The 16,504-nt window shown below is 42.3% G+C and overlaps 1 protein-coding gene and 1 pseudogene across 4 annotated transcripts in view; both read right to left on the bottom strand.

Annotated features, from left to right (window-relative positions):
• HDLBP (high density lipoprotein binding protein) overlaps positions 1–14,032 on the bottom strand; it is a 64,452-nt gene extending 50,420 nt beyond the window's left edge. Inside the window, exon 1 of one of the 3 annotated variants that reach the window (XM_080933080.1) lies at positions 13,904–14,032. The gene's annotated coding sequence lies outside the window, so the exon portion shown is untranslated. Of the gene's footprint in view, positions 1–13,053; positions 13,271–13,903 lie in introns of those variants that run through there. The other 2 variants (XM_080933083.1, XM_080933082.1) reach the window with 2 other exon arrangements.
• On the bottom strand, positions 2,759–3,920 carry LOC308432896 (aminoacylase-1A-like; annotated as a pseudogene). The gene has a single exon. The product of its transcript is annotated as an aminoacylase-1A-like (transcript).
• Positions 14,033–16,504: the final 2,472 nt, after the last annotated feature.

Consider the following 16,504-nt stretch of genomic DNA (forward strand, 5'->3'; position numbering starts at 1 on the left):
GACTAATGAAGGCTACCTGTAATCTTATGCTTATTCTGAAATGGCCTTCTAATCTGGATCTTTGAGGCAAAGACACCTTTAAATCAGGATATTTGAGTTGGGAAAACCCACCTCTAATCTGGACCACATCTTTTGCTATAAGCCTATACAAAGACAAAGAAGAAAACTCTTTGCTTTTCCCCTGCTTGTTCTTGCAAGTCTATTCCTTCATTGGTATTAGAGCCTACTTCTTGAGTATTCTGGCCTATACAGAAGAGCAGCTGAAACATGGGCTAAGCAACTGCTGGATTCTGGAACATTTACATCCAGACACTTTTGGACTAGCTGGACCACAGCCTATAAGCATCCTGTATTTATTATATATACATATATATAATAAATCATATAACATATATGTTATATACAATTATATATAATAAATACACATTTATTATACATACATTTAACTATATACATATACAACACATAAGAGAATGAGATTGATTTATTCTATAAGTTCTGTTATTCTAGAGAACCCTGACTAATACAGTTGGGGATATAGTTAAGTGCTAGAGTGCTTGCTTACCTTGCATGTTTCAAGTTTCAGGTTTGATTCCCAATATTACATAACAAGCAAGAAAAATCCCCATACATACAAAATGATTCTGTTTCTACTCATATACATTCTTTCAAGTTTGAAACATTATAAAGTAAGATAGGTATTTAGAACCACACATTTTATATAGGAAAGGGATACCTGAGAGAAAGCATTTGCAAGTCAGTTACCTCTATCTTAATTTCAAAAACAGTCAAACCAACCAAACCTGTTTCAAACTTTCTGCTAGTTCTCCACTTGTACTACTGTTTCTCTTTCTCTCCTTTCTTCTACTTATTGGTGGGTCAGAGACCTTTCTTTTCCAGCTACCACTTCCCTAAGGCCTCTGCATGGCAACCACTGTAGTAGCTGCCTCCCTCCAGGCTTCAAACCTCCACTGGTTGGACTGCTCTGCAGTTGCTGCTGCCAAGGAACCCACAGAGGACCACTCTCCCTCCCCCAGGAACCCAGGCATGTGTCCTTAACTGCTTGACTGCAGGTGAGAGGGTCTTTGCTTAAAGAACACCCCCTCTCTGCACTAATAAACCCAGCTGTGGGGAAACCCAGTACTGGGAAGGCTTGACTATCCCTGAGACATACTCAAGCAGTATATGTAGTAAAGATGACAACACAAAAGGTCTGTATTTGGTTGAAGTCACTTTCCCACCTCTAGAAAGAAACCAGAATTAGCACTGGGTTCAGCCAGTCCAATTAGCTGTGACAGAAAGCCTGTCTGCTCTGTTCAATACAACTTCAGAGTGTCAGAAACTCTTCCAGCAACTCAGTATTATGCATGCCCTTTTTTAGCACGAGCCACTGCTCCCTGATGCCAGCCAACTTAGGTGCCCCTTATCTCCCCACTCCTGGAGAAGGATGTCAGAGGTCAAAGGAATTATGCTAATGAAGGTCATCAGTATAGAAAGTGAGTAAGAAGTGGGAAGAGGCAGCACTAACGTTGCTGCAGAACAGAAGTCACATACCAGCAAGCAACACAGTTCCTAACAACCAAAGAATGGTGTCAAAGGAGAGCAGGCCCTGAGGACTTGAGCTCGGCCACAGAATGCACTCACGAGTACACCTGGACTTCAAGAGACTTATTAATCCTAGGACATGTAGACCTGAGAAAGGTGGGCACTGACATCACTTGATGGCCATCAGACTAGTTTATTTTTACATAAAGCAAGCCTTTTTCCAGAGCTTAAAACTTAGGATCTAGAGCCCAGAAGCCCATTATAATTCATCAAAAAGTCAGTTGAAAGACAAATAAGCCCAATACACATCAACAGTATCCTATTTATCCCCTCAAACACATACTAGCACCCTTGATAACTTGGCTACCCTGTTAAGACATAGTGATAATGACAAGAAAATGATCATCAATATCTTATTTATTCTTATCTAGAGTGGGGTTGACAGGGTATAGCTTGAATCACTGGAGCTAGATCACTGAGAGAAGGACAGAAACACTAAAGTGGCTGGCAGACTAGGAAGGCAATCTCTTAAAGGGAGCTAGCTACAAGTAGTCTTGATTCCAGTGTTAAGTAGCAGCAGGTTACTATAAAGATGGGCTTTGAGTACATGAATGGCCTTAGGACTGAGACTCTGGATGTGTTCATTCCCTACGAGAAACCTATTTAGGAATGTGTACTTTGTGAAATGTAAGTGTTTGCTGACTGAGGGACACAAGACAATTCTACGATGGGTATTTTGGAACTGAATACCTATTTTTATGCAAAGACCTTACTGTCCACACTCCTGGACTAGAAAAAAAAAAATGGTGTGGACATTACCTTTTAACCTTGAACTTTATAGAGGCTCTGAAGATACTTACTAGGTAACTGTGACTAAATATTTGAATTTGTTAACTTTTAAAAGAGAGTATAAACAGGGTACTGGGGGTGCATACCTTCCCAGCACTCAAGAGGCAAGATCTCTTGAGTTGATGCCAGCCTGGTCTACAGAACAAGTTCCAGGATAGCCAGGGCTACACAGAGAAATCATGCCTCTGAAACAAAACAAAAAAGAGAGAATGAAAACAAGCCAAAGGGGGAAAAATAATTATAAATCTTGATTCTCTGATATTCTTTTTCTTTCCCGCCCAACACTGGCTTTATTACTGGGCAGGGGCAACAGATCCCTGGCAGTGGTTGGGCTGAAAGCTATGAGGGTTGGAAGGCCTGGGGCTCAGCTTTCACCAGGCAGAGCGGGCACACTAGCAAGTGCAGCGAGTAGGCGTGTATATATGTCAACCCCATGTAGAAACGCAGCCTCATGCAGCCGTTCATATGGTTATGTAGTAGTACAGGTGTGCGGTTCATGGGCAAGAAGCCAAAAGCTGGGATTCTTACAGCTCGGATATAGCTGTCAGTGGCAGCAGGAAAGATTTCTGGCTTCAGAGTGAGGTTCATTTCCTTGCAGGCCCCGCTGAAAGCTGCCTGCCAGGGATCATCAGTAGGTGTCATTCAAGGCTCTGTAAACTTCTGAGCAAACTCAAAGGTGACCTCTTCTCCTGCTTTCTGGCACCAGTTCTGTAGTTGCTTCTCAAAGGCCTTCATGTCTACATCTGGTGCTACTAGGAAGTCAAAGCTGGCACTCATAGTAGCAGGTACCAGATTCACCAAAGTCATGGCCCCTTCAGGTGAGGGCTTGCCTTCAGCCTCTGCCTTTCCTTCTCCTGGAATGCCAAAATGGAGCTTATAGCCTTATGCAATGTCTCTGCCACTGTATCCTCAATGAAGTGTGAGGCATAGCCTAGCCTCCTTCCCAGTGCTGGTAACCCATACCCACCAAGGACTCCCGCTCACTATAAAGGACAGTGAAGGCATCAGTGGGGTAGCCGGGCCCTCGTCCAGAGCAAAGCCTGCCTGCAGAGCCTGGAACTCAGGCCTCTTCACAAACAACTCAATCCCCTTGTGACCTCTGATCTACTCGTCAGGCACAAAGGTCATGTGCATGGTTCTAGGGAAGCTCTTCAGCCTCCTCACAGCCTCCAGGTGCTGGATGTTAACATTCTTCATGTCCTGAGCACCCCTCTCATAGATGTAGCCCTCGGAATCCTTGAAGGCTTCAAGGGTCATGATGCCAATGTTCCTTGAAGATAGGTACCACCTCTGTATGGGAGTTTAGCAAGATGGGGGGAAGTGATAGGTTGGTGCTTGACCAGGTCAGGACAGTGATCACATAGCCAGGCACCACCTCTATTTTCTGACAACTTAGACCCAGCTGGTGAGCGCTCTCCTCACGGAAGATGATGGCACTTCCACAGTCATTGCACAGTGCAGATGTGCAGGTACTCGTGGAAGAGCATCAAGGAGGGATGATCAGACTCAGGACTCTTGGTGGTCATGACGCAGCATGCTTGCTCTCTCCAGGTCTCAGTCCTGTGCTCTCCTCTCTCAGAGCCTTCTTGAGACTGTCAATTCTCTGATTTCCTTTACCTGTCAGAGTCACTGTGAGGATTAAGTGCGTTTACACACATTGCTTAACCCTGGCAATGGTAAGTAATGCAGATGTTCTATTACTAACATAATCACTGAGAACATCTACACTGCAGGCAATCTAGCACCAAATCACACATGCAACAGGGTTTATTCCACCAGGTTCTTCCTGCTCCCTGAAGTTGAAATGTAGAGCTACCGACTACAAAATTTTACTAACTAACCGTGTACACCAGAGCTTCACAATAACAGCACTACTGGTATTTGGATTAGATAATCTTTGTGGGGCTGTCCTGTGCATTGTAGGACACCAACTATCTCCAATTTTCACCACTAGACTCTAGAAGCACCCTTAAGGTATGACTACCAAAGGTCTCCAAGCATTGCGGACAATTTGTCCCAGCTGAGAACCATTACTGGGTGTAAAGAAAGCAATGAATACAAGTTTTAGCTGGTAAGGTGTTTCTTTGGTCTTGTTTTATTTCTGAGATAAGATTTTGCTATGTGGCCTAGGCTGGCTGTAAACTCACAATCTCCTATACCTCAGCCTCTCAAGTATTGGGAGATTACAGGTATTCATTATCATGTCTAGCAAGTGAGGCTTTTGTTTCATTCATGAATCCTGGCCATCCTAGAATTCACTATGTAGACATAGCTGGCCTTAAACTCACAGTAGAGATCTTCTTGCCTCTGCCTCACAGGTATAGGGAATAAAGGCATTTGTTCACTATGCTGGGCTTCACTCTTGAAATGGACCACAATGCTGAATACTTACAAGTGACTATCAGATCAATGTATCACTCTTAAAATGATAAATTTTAAGCTAAATTTCTAATGAATTGAGTTAGTCATATATTCTGAGATCCCAGAGCTATAAAAATAAACCCTCTCAGAGATCATTTCTTTACGTTAAAACTGGGGAAATGTTCCATTTATTAAAATGCTTGCCACGTAAGCATGAGGACCTTTGCATGGACCCCTAACACCCATATAACAGCCACATAACACCCACAATACCAGCACTTAGATTTGGAGCGTGGAGACAGGCTGATCCCAGGAGCTCCATGGCCAGCCAGTTTAGCAAATCTGTGAGATCCGGGTTCAGAGAGAAGGTCTTTCTTAAAAAAGCAGAAGCTGAGCATGGCGATAAACACTTTTAGTCCTAGCAACTATGAGACAAGGTGGGAGGATCTTTGAGTTCAAGGCTAGCCTGGTCTACACAATAGGCTCCAAGCCAGCCAAACATACATAGTGAGGCCCTCACTTATGTAATCTCAGCACTTAGCTGTGCTCTGCTGTGTCAGGAGGGAATCACCCAAAAGCTCAAGGCCAGTCTGAGCTACAGTGAGCTGAAGGCCAGCATGACATACACAGCAAGACCCTTTCTCAAAACTAATAAAAAATAACAGGTCCAAAGCTAAAAGTAGGTCTTCAGGGAATACACCTCCAACTTTCATCTAGCCAGGGACAAAGAAACAAGGCCTAGCAGTCTGAACTTAACAAAGCAAATACTGTTTTGTTTACCCTTAGCTAGTTCTGAGAACACATGGGTATAAAAAGGGCAAATCTTAGGAATATTTTCAGAAACTTACTTGAAAAGAACTCATAATGATTGCTCACAGCTACTTAAAAGCATGTGGCTTCTGCATTAGTAATCCTCTCTTTAGTCATTTTAGATGTAGCCTCTGTCACAGCAAAGAGTATCTATCCTGAGAGTCTTCTGCCACAGCAGGGCCAGAGATGGAACAGGAGAGGCTACATTAATAATGGTTTGGTTAACATTGGTAGGTAGAATGAATGCATTGTTATTATTGTGTAGTACATTGGTACTAATATGTTGCTGCTATAGAAATAGTCTATCAAGAGATGTAACTCTTAATATTAAGCAATACAATTCAATAGAACTATGTAAAAACGGACACTTTCCCTAGTTTTGTCTGCCTGTCTGTCTTCCTTTCTTTTTCCCTTTGGTTTTCTGAGACATGGTCTCACTATGTAGCTTTGGCTGTCCTGGAGCTCACCATGTAGACCAGGCTGGCCTCAAACTCCCCAGTACTAGAATTAAAGGCATGCCACCCTGCCTGACTCATTTATTCTTTAAGAACACCTCCAAATACATGGCTTAAATAAAAACAAGGTCTCGTTATATACAGCTACCATTTGCTACACTATTTCCATATATTAATAGGTCATACTGCCCTTTTAAGATATGTACAACTCTTAACTCATTTCTTAACAACTGCATATTAAATGGACTAAACAATAACTCCCCTGCTGATGGAACTCCTGAGTAGCTTGTTTTTTTGTTTTTTGTTTTTTTGTAACCAGAGTCACACTACATAGCTCTGGCTAGCTTCAGAACTCAGAGATCCACCTGCCTCTGCCTTCTAAGTGTTGGAATTAAAGATGTGCACCACCACTGCTAGTGAGCATGTATCTTTGGGTTGTTTGTTTTGCTGTTAACTATCAAAAAATGCTGAAGAGAAAATTCTTTGGCAGGCCGTGATGGCTCATATCTTTAATTTTAGCATTTGGGAGACCAAGGCAGGAGAAACAAGAACTTGAGTCTAGCTTGGGCTACTCAGTGAGTTTCTTCCAAGGGAAAGGAGTGAAAGGAAAAGAAGGTCTCTGTTCAGTTGGGCCAGGGTGTCCTTAGGTCAGATTCCTGAAAAACACATCCCCCCCCACCTCAGGAAATGTATCAATTTGTACTGCCAGAATAAAACTGCCCTTCTAAGGAACTCAACCATCTAGTTACAATCTGTGAACCATCCTCGTCACCCCTGATAACAGCTAAGATGATCATAGCTATCTTTCCCAGTCTGATGTGTACAAAATACAATTTTAAGGCAATTCTTTTACTGTTAGGTGGAAATCTCAGCTTATCTGCCATCTGAATTTTGATTTATTTTTGTTATTTTTAATTTTGGGTACGTATCTGTGTGTAGATATGCACACACGAATGTTGGTACCAACAGAGGCCAGAGGGATTGGGTCCTCCAGAAGCTGGAATTAAAAGGAGTTGAGAATTGCTTGACATGGATGGTGGGAACTGAACTCAGGTCCTAGGGAAAAGCAGTCCATGCTGCTCTTAATCCCTAAGCCATCTCCAGCTGCATCTGAATTTCTTATGAAGCCTGCATTATTCATAACCTCTCCAGCTTTCCATTGGAGTAGTGAAATACATTTCTTAAGACACAATACTGATAGTTAGACAACAGGAGTGAACAGAGGAATGATGATCTGAAGTGAAATTCAAGTTGTAAGCTTAAAATAGCATTGCTAAAGGCTACGAAGCAAAATTTGAGACAATACCATTGAAAAACACAACGTTTTCAACTAGTCACAAAGTGATAGTATTTATTATTCTCTCCTTTCTTGGCTGTAACTGATATGCTTTTCTCCCCACACTAACATGTGGCCTCTGTGAAAGCACAAGGGAACTGTCCTGGTTTTATTCCTATGGCACCCCACCTCCTAGAGCAGTTGCATGTGGCAGGAGTACATTTTCTAGTACACTTTTCTGAGGTACTACTAGAATGACAAATAGTGATTTTGTTGTTGTTGTTGTTTTTGTTTTAAGACACAAAGCACCAAGCCTGAGTAGAAATAAGAACCTTAAAATGTAAGAGGTTAGACATGGAAACTTGATCAGAAAGAGCTGAATTTTTCACCAGCAATGCAGACTGCTGTGATTTTACAATCTAAGAGATTATTGTTTGGGGTTCTCTGCCTTTTTAATAAACTTGATTAAATCTTTCCATTTATCTTAGACACAGCATCACTATCACTTAGCAACTAAGAAATCAGAAGCCTGACAGGTTTCTTTCAGAGATTGTTATAGCTTAATCCGATAAGGCAAAGGCCACTTGATAGTGGGAAGAATGCATACTCAAGGGGCCATTACAATACATAAGTAAAAAATTTATGCTTTCATATTTTGGTTGCTGGACATAATGTAAGTAAGCTGGAAGCAATCTGAAAACGTCCTGGTAACTAGTTTTCATAGTAGTAGGTATCACACTAGCTACTAGGGTGGGGGACATACTTGCTTTAATTGTATCCTTGAACCGGACCCTGAATGCTGTATCAAACTGCCAGGGAAGATACATGCACTAGTCCTTCATCCGCAAATAGGCTATTTAGGCAACCAATTGTTTCTGGATTCATTGAGGTTTGTTTTACAGGAAAAATTCAGTCCTGATAAAGTAAACATGATCACGAGCTGACTATCATAGACTCTAAGGAGGAACGTGAGGTAGAGGAAAGCAGATCGCTGATTTGAGATCAGCCTGGTCTATAGTGTAAGTACCAGAACAACCAAGGCCACACAAAAACCATCTTGAAAAACCAAACAAAACAAACAAAAAGACACCAATGTTCTGCCAAACTGTCGTTTAAGTATTTATACTCATGGATTAGTGCCATAAGTTTTTCACTGCAGTAGTAAGCAGTTAATGAAAAGACTCAGAACTAGTTCTGAAATTGTCTACTGAGTGCTTAGCCCTAAAAGAGACATTTACATCAAGCCCTACCCCACCCACAATAGCTCAGGGAGCATCACAAAAAAGGGCAGAAAGAATGTAAGTAAGAAAGACCTGAAGGATGGAGAGAGGTACTGGAAATGTTTTCAGGGAATGATATGGCTGTTGTGGCCACGAACTTGCTGTAGCTTTGAGTATCTACACAGGATCAACTGAGTAAGATCAGTCAACAATCTAGCAGGCCACACTAACTGGACTCTGGGTCATTAACAAACAAAATAACATCAAGAGGAAAGGATTCAAAGCAGGGAGGGGGAAGTGTTATGAGTGTCTAGATAGAGAAGGGTGGAGCTGAGGATGAATATGATCAAGATGAATAATTTACATGTTTGAAACTGTCAAAGAATAATTTCTACTTAATAAGATATTTCTACTTAAAAATATCAAGGAGAAGCAAGATGGTTTAGTGGTTTAGGAGTACTGACTGTTCTTTCAGAGGACCCAGATTCTGTTCTAAGCACCCACATGGTGGCTCACAATTGCCTGTAAGTTCAGCATTAGGGATCTGATGACTTCTAGCTTCTGTGGGCACTATTCACGTGTGGTGCACACATTCAATCAAACCACCCATACATATAAAATAAAACTTAAAACATACACACACACCATCAATGGACTAAGCTCTAGCAATGCTAAGAATGCATGTTCCTTTTGTAACCCCATTGGGTGGCTCACAACTCCCTACAACTGGAGCTCTTGGGGATTCCAATGTTGCTGGATCATTCCATGGACACCTGCATTCACTTGCACATGGCCTCTCATCATACACATAATTAAAAATAATGTAACATCTTTAAAAAACCAAAACCCAAACAGTCACTACCTACGGAAGAAGTGCTATGCAATCATCTAACAAACTTTATAAAAAGAAATTGTTTTTAGGTTTTTCATAGGTGCTACAGATTTAATAATCCACACATATGTATGCATATGTGTCTGTGTACATTTATATTCACAACATTTGTGGGGAGTAATCAGAGTGATTTTCTTGGTATGCATGTGTGTGACAATGACTCTTGAGTACTAAGATTATAAGGATGTTCCATATGTCTTATTTCTATTTTATTTTCTATCTAATTACTAGTACATATAAGAAATCTAAAACCAGGTATAGTGGCGCATGGCTTTAGTCCCAGTACTCAGGAGGCAGAAGCAGGCCTGCCTAGTTTACATTTAAAGTTCCAGTCAGGGGTACACAGAGAGACACTGTCTCATTAAAAAAAAAAGTAAAGAAATAAATAAAAATTTGTAGATATTTTAGATATTTACTTGAAATCTTGTTACCAACAGCTTTGACTAATTTCTCAACTAAGTAATTACATAACATGTAAAGAATAATCATTTCCCCTCTACCTATGCTTAAATATGACATTATCTTGTTTACTGAAGCATTAGTTGTAACTTTTTAAAAGAGCATCTTATCAATTGTTTAGGCTTCCTTGAACTCAACTGAGAGTAACAAATCTTGAACTCTTGATCCTCCTGTCCTAACTGCCCAAGTCCTGGGATTACACCTTTTTATCCTGTGCTTACCCACACATGTATACAAATGCACCCTGGGTGGAATGAATATGTGGAGATGGCCTACATCAGCAAAGGCACCCATGGACCAGTGACACCAAAAGACAAAGACTCGAAGGGGGAAAAATCAGTTTGCCACCCCACTTTGGACACACAGTCTCTCAATCCAGCAGAAATGGTTCAAAACATTTGCTAAATTTGTTACATGTAAGCTTATCAGTGTGAGCCACAGAAAGGAAATCCAACTGCAGTATATTATGAATCAGGCAACAAGCTATCACTTAAAAAAAAAAAAAAAAAAAAAAAAAAAAAAAAAAAAAAAAAAGCAAGCAAAAGAGCCATGAAGGGGGGGAAAAAAAAGAAAAGACATAGGAACCAAGCCAACAGAGACTAAACCTTGCCAGTACCATAGAACCTTCACTGTCTGAATGAACCTGGGACAAGACCTTGACTAAGTGTGGCTACAACTCATTAAGAGTACAGCATCTCTTTCTGTCCACCCAAACAGAGCTTCTAGTATCAAATAAGTACGAGGAGGCACAGTCATGCTCTGTAGCCCAGGCTGGTCTTGAATCTCTCTATCTACCTTGATTAGCCTCCCAAATACTAGAATTATAGACATGTAACTTTTACCATTCCTGGTTTGTAGCTGTTTCTTTTCAAAGATTTCTTTTTATTTTATGTGGCACCCTAAGAACCAGAATATGTCAGATTCCTTGAAACTGGAGTTTCAGACAGATGGGAATAGCCACTTGGGTGCTGAAAACTTAATCCAAGTCCTCTGTAAAAACAGAAAATGCACTATCTTTCCAGCCCCTGTAGCTGTTTTCTAAATCTATTATATATCATGATAGGTGTAATGAGAAGAGTGAACTCACATTCACCTTCTTAAGGGAAGATTTTTAGTTCATTTCAACCAAATGATAACAAAATGTGTACTTTGGCTTTTTTTACATTTTATTATTTCCAGGTTTTAAAATATTACTCTTGGAACAATAAGCTTCTTAAAGATTTAGTTAAATAAGAGTTTTAAAATATACCCCAAATATTACTTATCTGCACAACTAAAAATGAGAGACCTCTCAGTCTTTGATATCTTCATGATGAACAGTGTTTATTAAAGTGTGGCCTTTAACGACTCTAAAGAACAGTTACTTCTTTTTAGTCTAAGATAAAATATTTTTTAAAATCCAAAATGAGAAGAGATATTTAAACACTTGTTGAGTGCTCAGTCCTAAATGGGGCCTCTATATCAACACCCATTCTCAGTGAGACTCAGGGGTCAGAAATAATGAGTCAGAAGGAGTGCTATGACACTGCTTGCTGGATAGAACTCCGATTGCTGGATACAATCACAAACTCAGAGCAGCACAAGTTACCTGCACAACATTAAGCCAGTCAATTTCAGTATGGGTGGGATAGGGGAGTCATGAAAGTCCACACTAGCTAAGGAGTCACGGGCAATAGATGCCATTGAAGGTCATCCCAATAGTCACAATCCTGTAAACCTGTCAAGACTGAGAAGGTACTGAAGATAGCCCATGAAGAAGTCTTCACGTAATCTCAGCTACGCCCTCTGCCATTCAAGAAATTTGCCATATGTCTGTCTAATTCTCAGCTGTTTGCTGAGTATCACAGGCCTTTCCTTTCCTGCTCTTTCTGTTTACAATACTCCATCTTGCCAACTCCACCTGGAAATACTTTTTAATCATTCTTTAAACCCCAATTGAAGGACCATAATCTTTTTTTGGGGGGTGGGGGGGGGATGAAACAGGGTATTCTGTAGGCCAAGCAGACCTTGAACTTACTATGTAGAAGAAGCTGATGCTGATCTCCTAATCTTTCTGTCTCCACAAGCCAAAGTGCTGGGTTACAGGTGTACTGATTTCCACTCACATTCTTTATAAAGGAGTTTCGACACACAATCATAGTCTACTTCCTACCTCTTTTATATATTCCCACTATGGGCTTTCCAACAAGTAATCATAGTCTACTTTCTATTTCTTTTATATATTTGTTATGATACAAATCAGCCTGCAAAATAAGCTTTCTTTCACAAGTGTATCTTCTGCAGTAAACCATAAAGAACTAGAAAAAAAGGAAAAATGATTTTTCTATCTCTGGACCCCCAGAATCCCTAAGTGTGTAGCACCCTATTTTTTTAATGAAAAATTTTAAAGAAATGAGGTTATTAGGCTGACATTAGAAATTTAGATCAAAGTAAAACTAAAAGAAATGTACTTAAAAGTCTATTTGGCCACTGAGAAGTCAGCCTGTCCACAAAAGAGAAAAAATAAGGATCTGCTTGTGTGTGTGTCCCTGTCTATTCTAAGCTGTCTGCCTTTCAGGTGTTCTCATGATGAAGTGTCTAAGCAGTGCAAGACTCATAACCAATGCTACCAACAAAGCTTGGGTGCCATGGAAATTACTTAACTGGTCTCCAAATACTATTCCTGAGACTGGAAAGATATGCTCCATTTTTTTTAAAGTTTAAAGCTGTCATAAAATGTTAAGAGTTGTTTTGAATCCATAAGTAGTAATTCACTTCAAAACAAAACAAAAACCCAAATCCCCTTTCAGCTACATTAAGTATCCCAATATCTAACATAATTAACAAATTTAGCCTATGGGTACTTCACATGTTCAAAACCTAAGCCGAAGCAAGGTTTCACCCAGTGTTTCTGTATTCAAATCTGCTTCCATAATAAAAACTTAGCTTGTAGAGTATAGCTACTACTAGCCTTAAACAAAACCGTGTGACTGACTTAACTAGCTTTCAGAAAGTTACTTGCCAAGAAAGTGACTCTTTAAGCGGACACCAACAACACTCTCATTGTTTGAGAGCTTAGGGTGACTATGTAGCAAAACCCAAAGTTGTAAGTGCAGATAATAATAACCCTCCAGTTGTCCCCATATTTTATCCTTGTCTGTAAACATAATAAAACCCAAGTCAGTCTTCTTTGGTTTATAGCTATACCGTATGCAAACACCATGCCCAGTCGAACCTCCAGTCTTCTAATTCAGATAGGATATACGTGTAGCCTCGAGCACCGGGATACTTTTCAAGGTAATAGCGCACAAAACCACCTCCTTACAGCAAGGCATGTGTCAAAACAGCTTGGAATACCGACACTGCGCATCACCCACTGGGGTCGCGCGATGACTGTTTTCTTCTCGGGCGAGGTACTCTAAGGTGTTTTCCTATAGAAAGGCCTTGGTGGAAGGCCTAGGTAGGAGTTTACGATCGCTGACCAGTCAGGGGACTTCCTGGGATAGAGAGAAGGACAACCGAGCCAGGCCGCAGCCCAGTACTGCACCTTCCCAGCTAGCTTCAAGCCGGTCACATCGAGGTGGGAATGCAGCAAATCTCACCGCCCGCCCTAGACTGAAAAAGGGTAGGGGGCCGTGCCGGCTCCGCCCTCCCCCGCGGGGCACGGGCTCACGACCACACAGGAAGGCCACGTCCCCAGGGACAGGCACCACTCTATGGTGTGCGTGGGGGGGGGGAGACGAACCCACGTGACTAGCACGTAGCCAATCCCGGGATGACAGCCTGCCATAGAGATGGCCACGGAGGGGGCTAGAGATGCCCTCCGGCAAGTCACAGGCGCCGGCCTATCCCGGCTCGGTGCTCCTAGCTCGGTGCTGCCGCCATCTTCTTGGAGGAAAGGGTAGAGGCAAAGGGCTCCCTCCCCTTCATTGCTCCGTACTCATGCTAACACCTGCCCGCCCCCGGTTGTCTCTCGCTCTCAGTGGACACTTCATTCCTTCCTAATAAATATCCTTTCCCCAACTCTAGTTTCCCACAAAGCAGAGAATCTCATTACCTGCTCCTCTTTTATTAGCGTGAGGAATCCAAGCTCATAAGGTAGGAACTGTGGCGAAACAGGAACAAGACGCCATCTTGGTAAAGGAGAAGAGGCTACGCTTGACCTCCCCCCGCCCCCAGCCTCTATATGGCCAACCGCCGTGGGAGGGGCACGGCGCCTGCGCAGAGGCGGACGACAGGATCGAGTCCACGCTTGCGCTCTGCTAGCAATCGCGGGGGAGGGGACTACCCCAGGCCCAGGAAGGAGTTGGCATGGGGCGGGACGGCGCGATGACGCAATCTGTTCGCGCGCGCTGCTGGGCGGGGCAGGTCCGTGCTTGTCGCCTGAGGAGCGTTCTCCGGCGTGTTAGCGGGTAAGTGTGTGGCAATGTGTACCCACTGTCGCGGGGACTTGAGTCTGGCTGGCCGTCATGAGGAAGTGCTAGAGTTCACCCCTCGCCCTGGCCGCTCAGGCGGTGATAACGGGTACGGAAGTGGAGCGCGTGGGGGAGGGGCGGCCGCGCCCTTAGTCCGAGGCTCCAGCGATGGATGCCTGGCCAGCGTCGTCCATTCGAGGACAAGTGGACGGGCGGCCCCCCTCTGGGTGATTCTACTGGCCAGGTCCAGGGCGTTGGGGCGGGTGTGGCTGGCCCCGGTGAAGTTACCGCGCACAGTCCAAAAACTGTGTGGTGGAGAGTCAGGCGTTTAACGCTGGCGGATGGCGGAGTTGGGTGAGGTAGCGTTAGATTCGTATCTCCGAAGCGCTCGTGCTTGTGTGGCCATCTTCTCACTTAACGGTGCCATTTCGTCCTGGGGATGTGAAGTGCTAGTCATTCTGGGATGCTAATGAAGTTCTCCATTTGGATGGAAGTAGTGATAGGCACGTTGAGGAGTGGTCTCGTCTGCTGTGGCCTTCCCCGAGGTAGTGCAAAGTTAGACAAAGGGCTGCAGCAGTGTAAGTGACGGGAGACCTGTGACTGAGAAGCGATGAAGTCTAACTCTGAAGCGGACCCTAGGCCCAGACTACTGGCCCTTTTGTATCTTCCGGCCTCATTTGTCCTATACCACCTTACCAGACTGTTAACACATAGAACACTGTGGTCTCTATGGCTGGTTTTAACCCAGTTTCCTCTTCGTGTCTGGAGTGCAGTTAGCTCGCACATTCTGTCTTCTGCTTATCTGCTGTGTAGCTCCTGCTCGCTGCTTGTTATTCAGGACTCACTGGGTTCGATATCCTTTAGACGGATTAGGTGTTTCTGTGGCGTCAAGTATTGGGGTCTCCACTGCCCAAAAAGGGATTTAAGTCTTAGGTTCTCAAGTTTTTTCTTATCGAAAATTGTTTTAGTATCTCAGATACATTTTTTAAAATCCGTCTTGTAAACATAAGGAAAAACAGGGTTTTGTAGGGGTCATAAAAACTTTCTTCATGATGCTTCTAATTTGAGACTCCTTATTTTCAATGGCTTTTTTTAGTAGTTGCCATTCATGGATTCTTTGCAATACCCAGCATTCAAACTGTCAGTGTGTGCTGCTGTCTCTAGTTTTGGTGATGATTTTCTTAGTTGTAAAGGTTCCTGATCCTTTTTAAAATTTTTCCACCTAAAAGGGTTTTTATTGTTGTTGTTTGTTTGTTTTTCTCCTTACAGAGCACCACAGCTCAGTGAAGAAAAAGAGCTTTTAAAATGAGTTGAGATTCTCATTCTGGGTTAGCTGGGTAACCTAGGGGAAAGAGGTGGGGCCTCCTTTATTATCATTCATGAGTGTAATTCAGCTCCCTTTGATTGTGGCTGGCTGACCCAAGCTCCATCAAGAGTTTTGTCTTGCATAATGTGCTTGTACAGTCCTCAAATCTAAGAAGTCTAAATGGCTAGAGAGTCCTGGCACTTGGGATAGAAGCTCTTCAGGATCTTACACTGAAGAGTTTTTGGAGATTAGGGTAATGTATACAAATATGAGTTTGTGTACAAGTATGATGGTTCCTATCCATGGTAGTCCATTGTTATAAATGCCACTTGCAGAAATAAGTTCTGTTCACCTAGTCATCTTCTGTCTTGTATTGGGGTGATGGTGTTACTCTCTGAAATAAAGAAGCTGTGGGTCCAGGGTAAGGAACTTATAATAACTTCTGACATCTGAAATATTTGGTGTGAAATAATAAAATTTTAGTTTGACCCTATATCTTAGATGTGGGGGATCTAACTGATCTGCCATCTGTAACTAGGACTATGTTAATGGATCACGGTTTTCTCACTAAAAACCAACCATGTGCTTCAGAAATTCAGTATTCCTCTTTCAGCTTTCATTTTGGCATTCCTGGGGATGTATTTATTGTTGACTTGGTCAGTGCTTTCCCTGAATGCAAGATTTCTGAGTCCTTATCATACACACACATACCCAACCAAAACCCTGTTTTGTTATGTTTAATAAACTGTTAGAAAACCATTGTGAATACAAGTCATTTTTGGATGTAGGGTAACATTCATAGCCTGGCATTCTCCATGTTGAAGAATCATTGTGTATATGCTCTACTTCTGTTCTTGTATTGTGCATCAGGATGCTTATTTATTTCTTTATTATTTTATGTATGTGTGTGTGTGTGTATATATATATATATATATAT

This window comes from Micromys minutus, assembly GCF_963924665.1.
Source record: "Micromys minutus genome assembly, chromosome: 19".
Taxonomy (NCBI): Eukaryota; Metazoa; Chordata; class Mammalia; order Rodentia; family Muridae; genus Micromys; species Micromys minutus.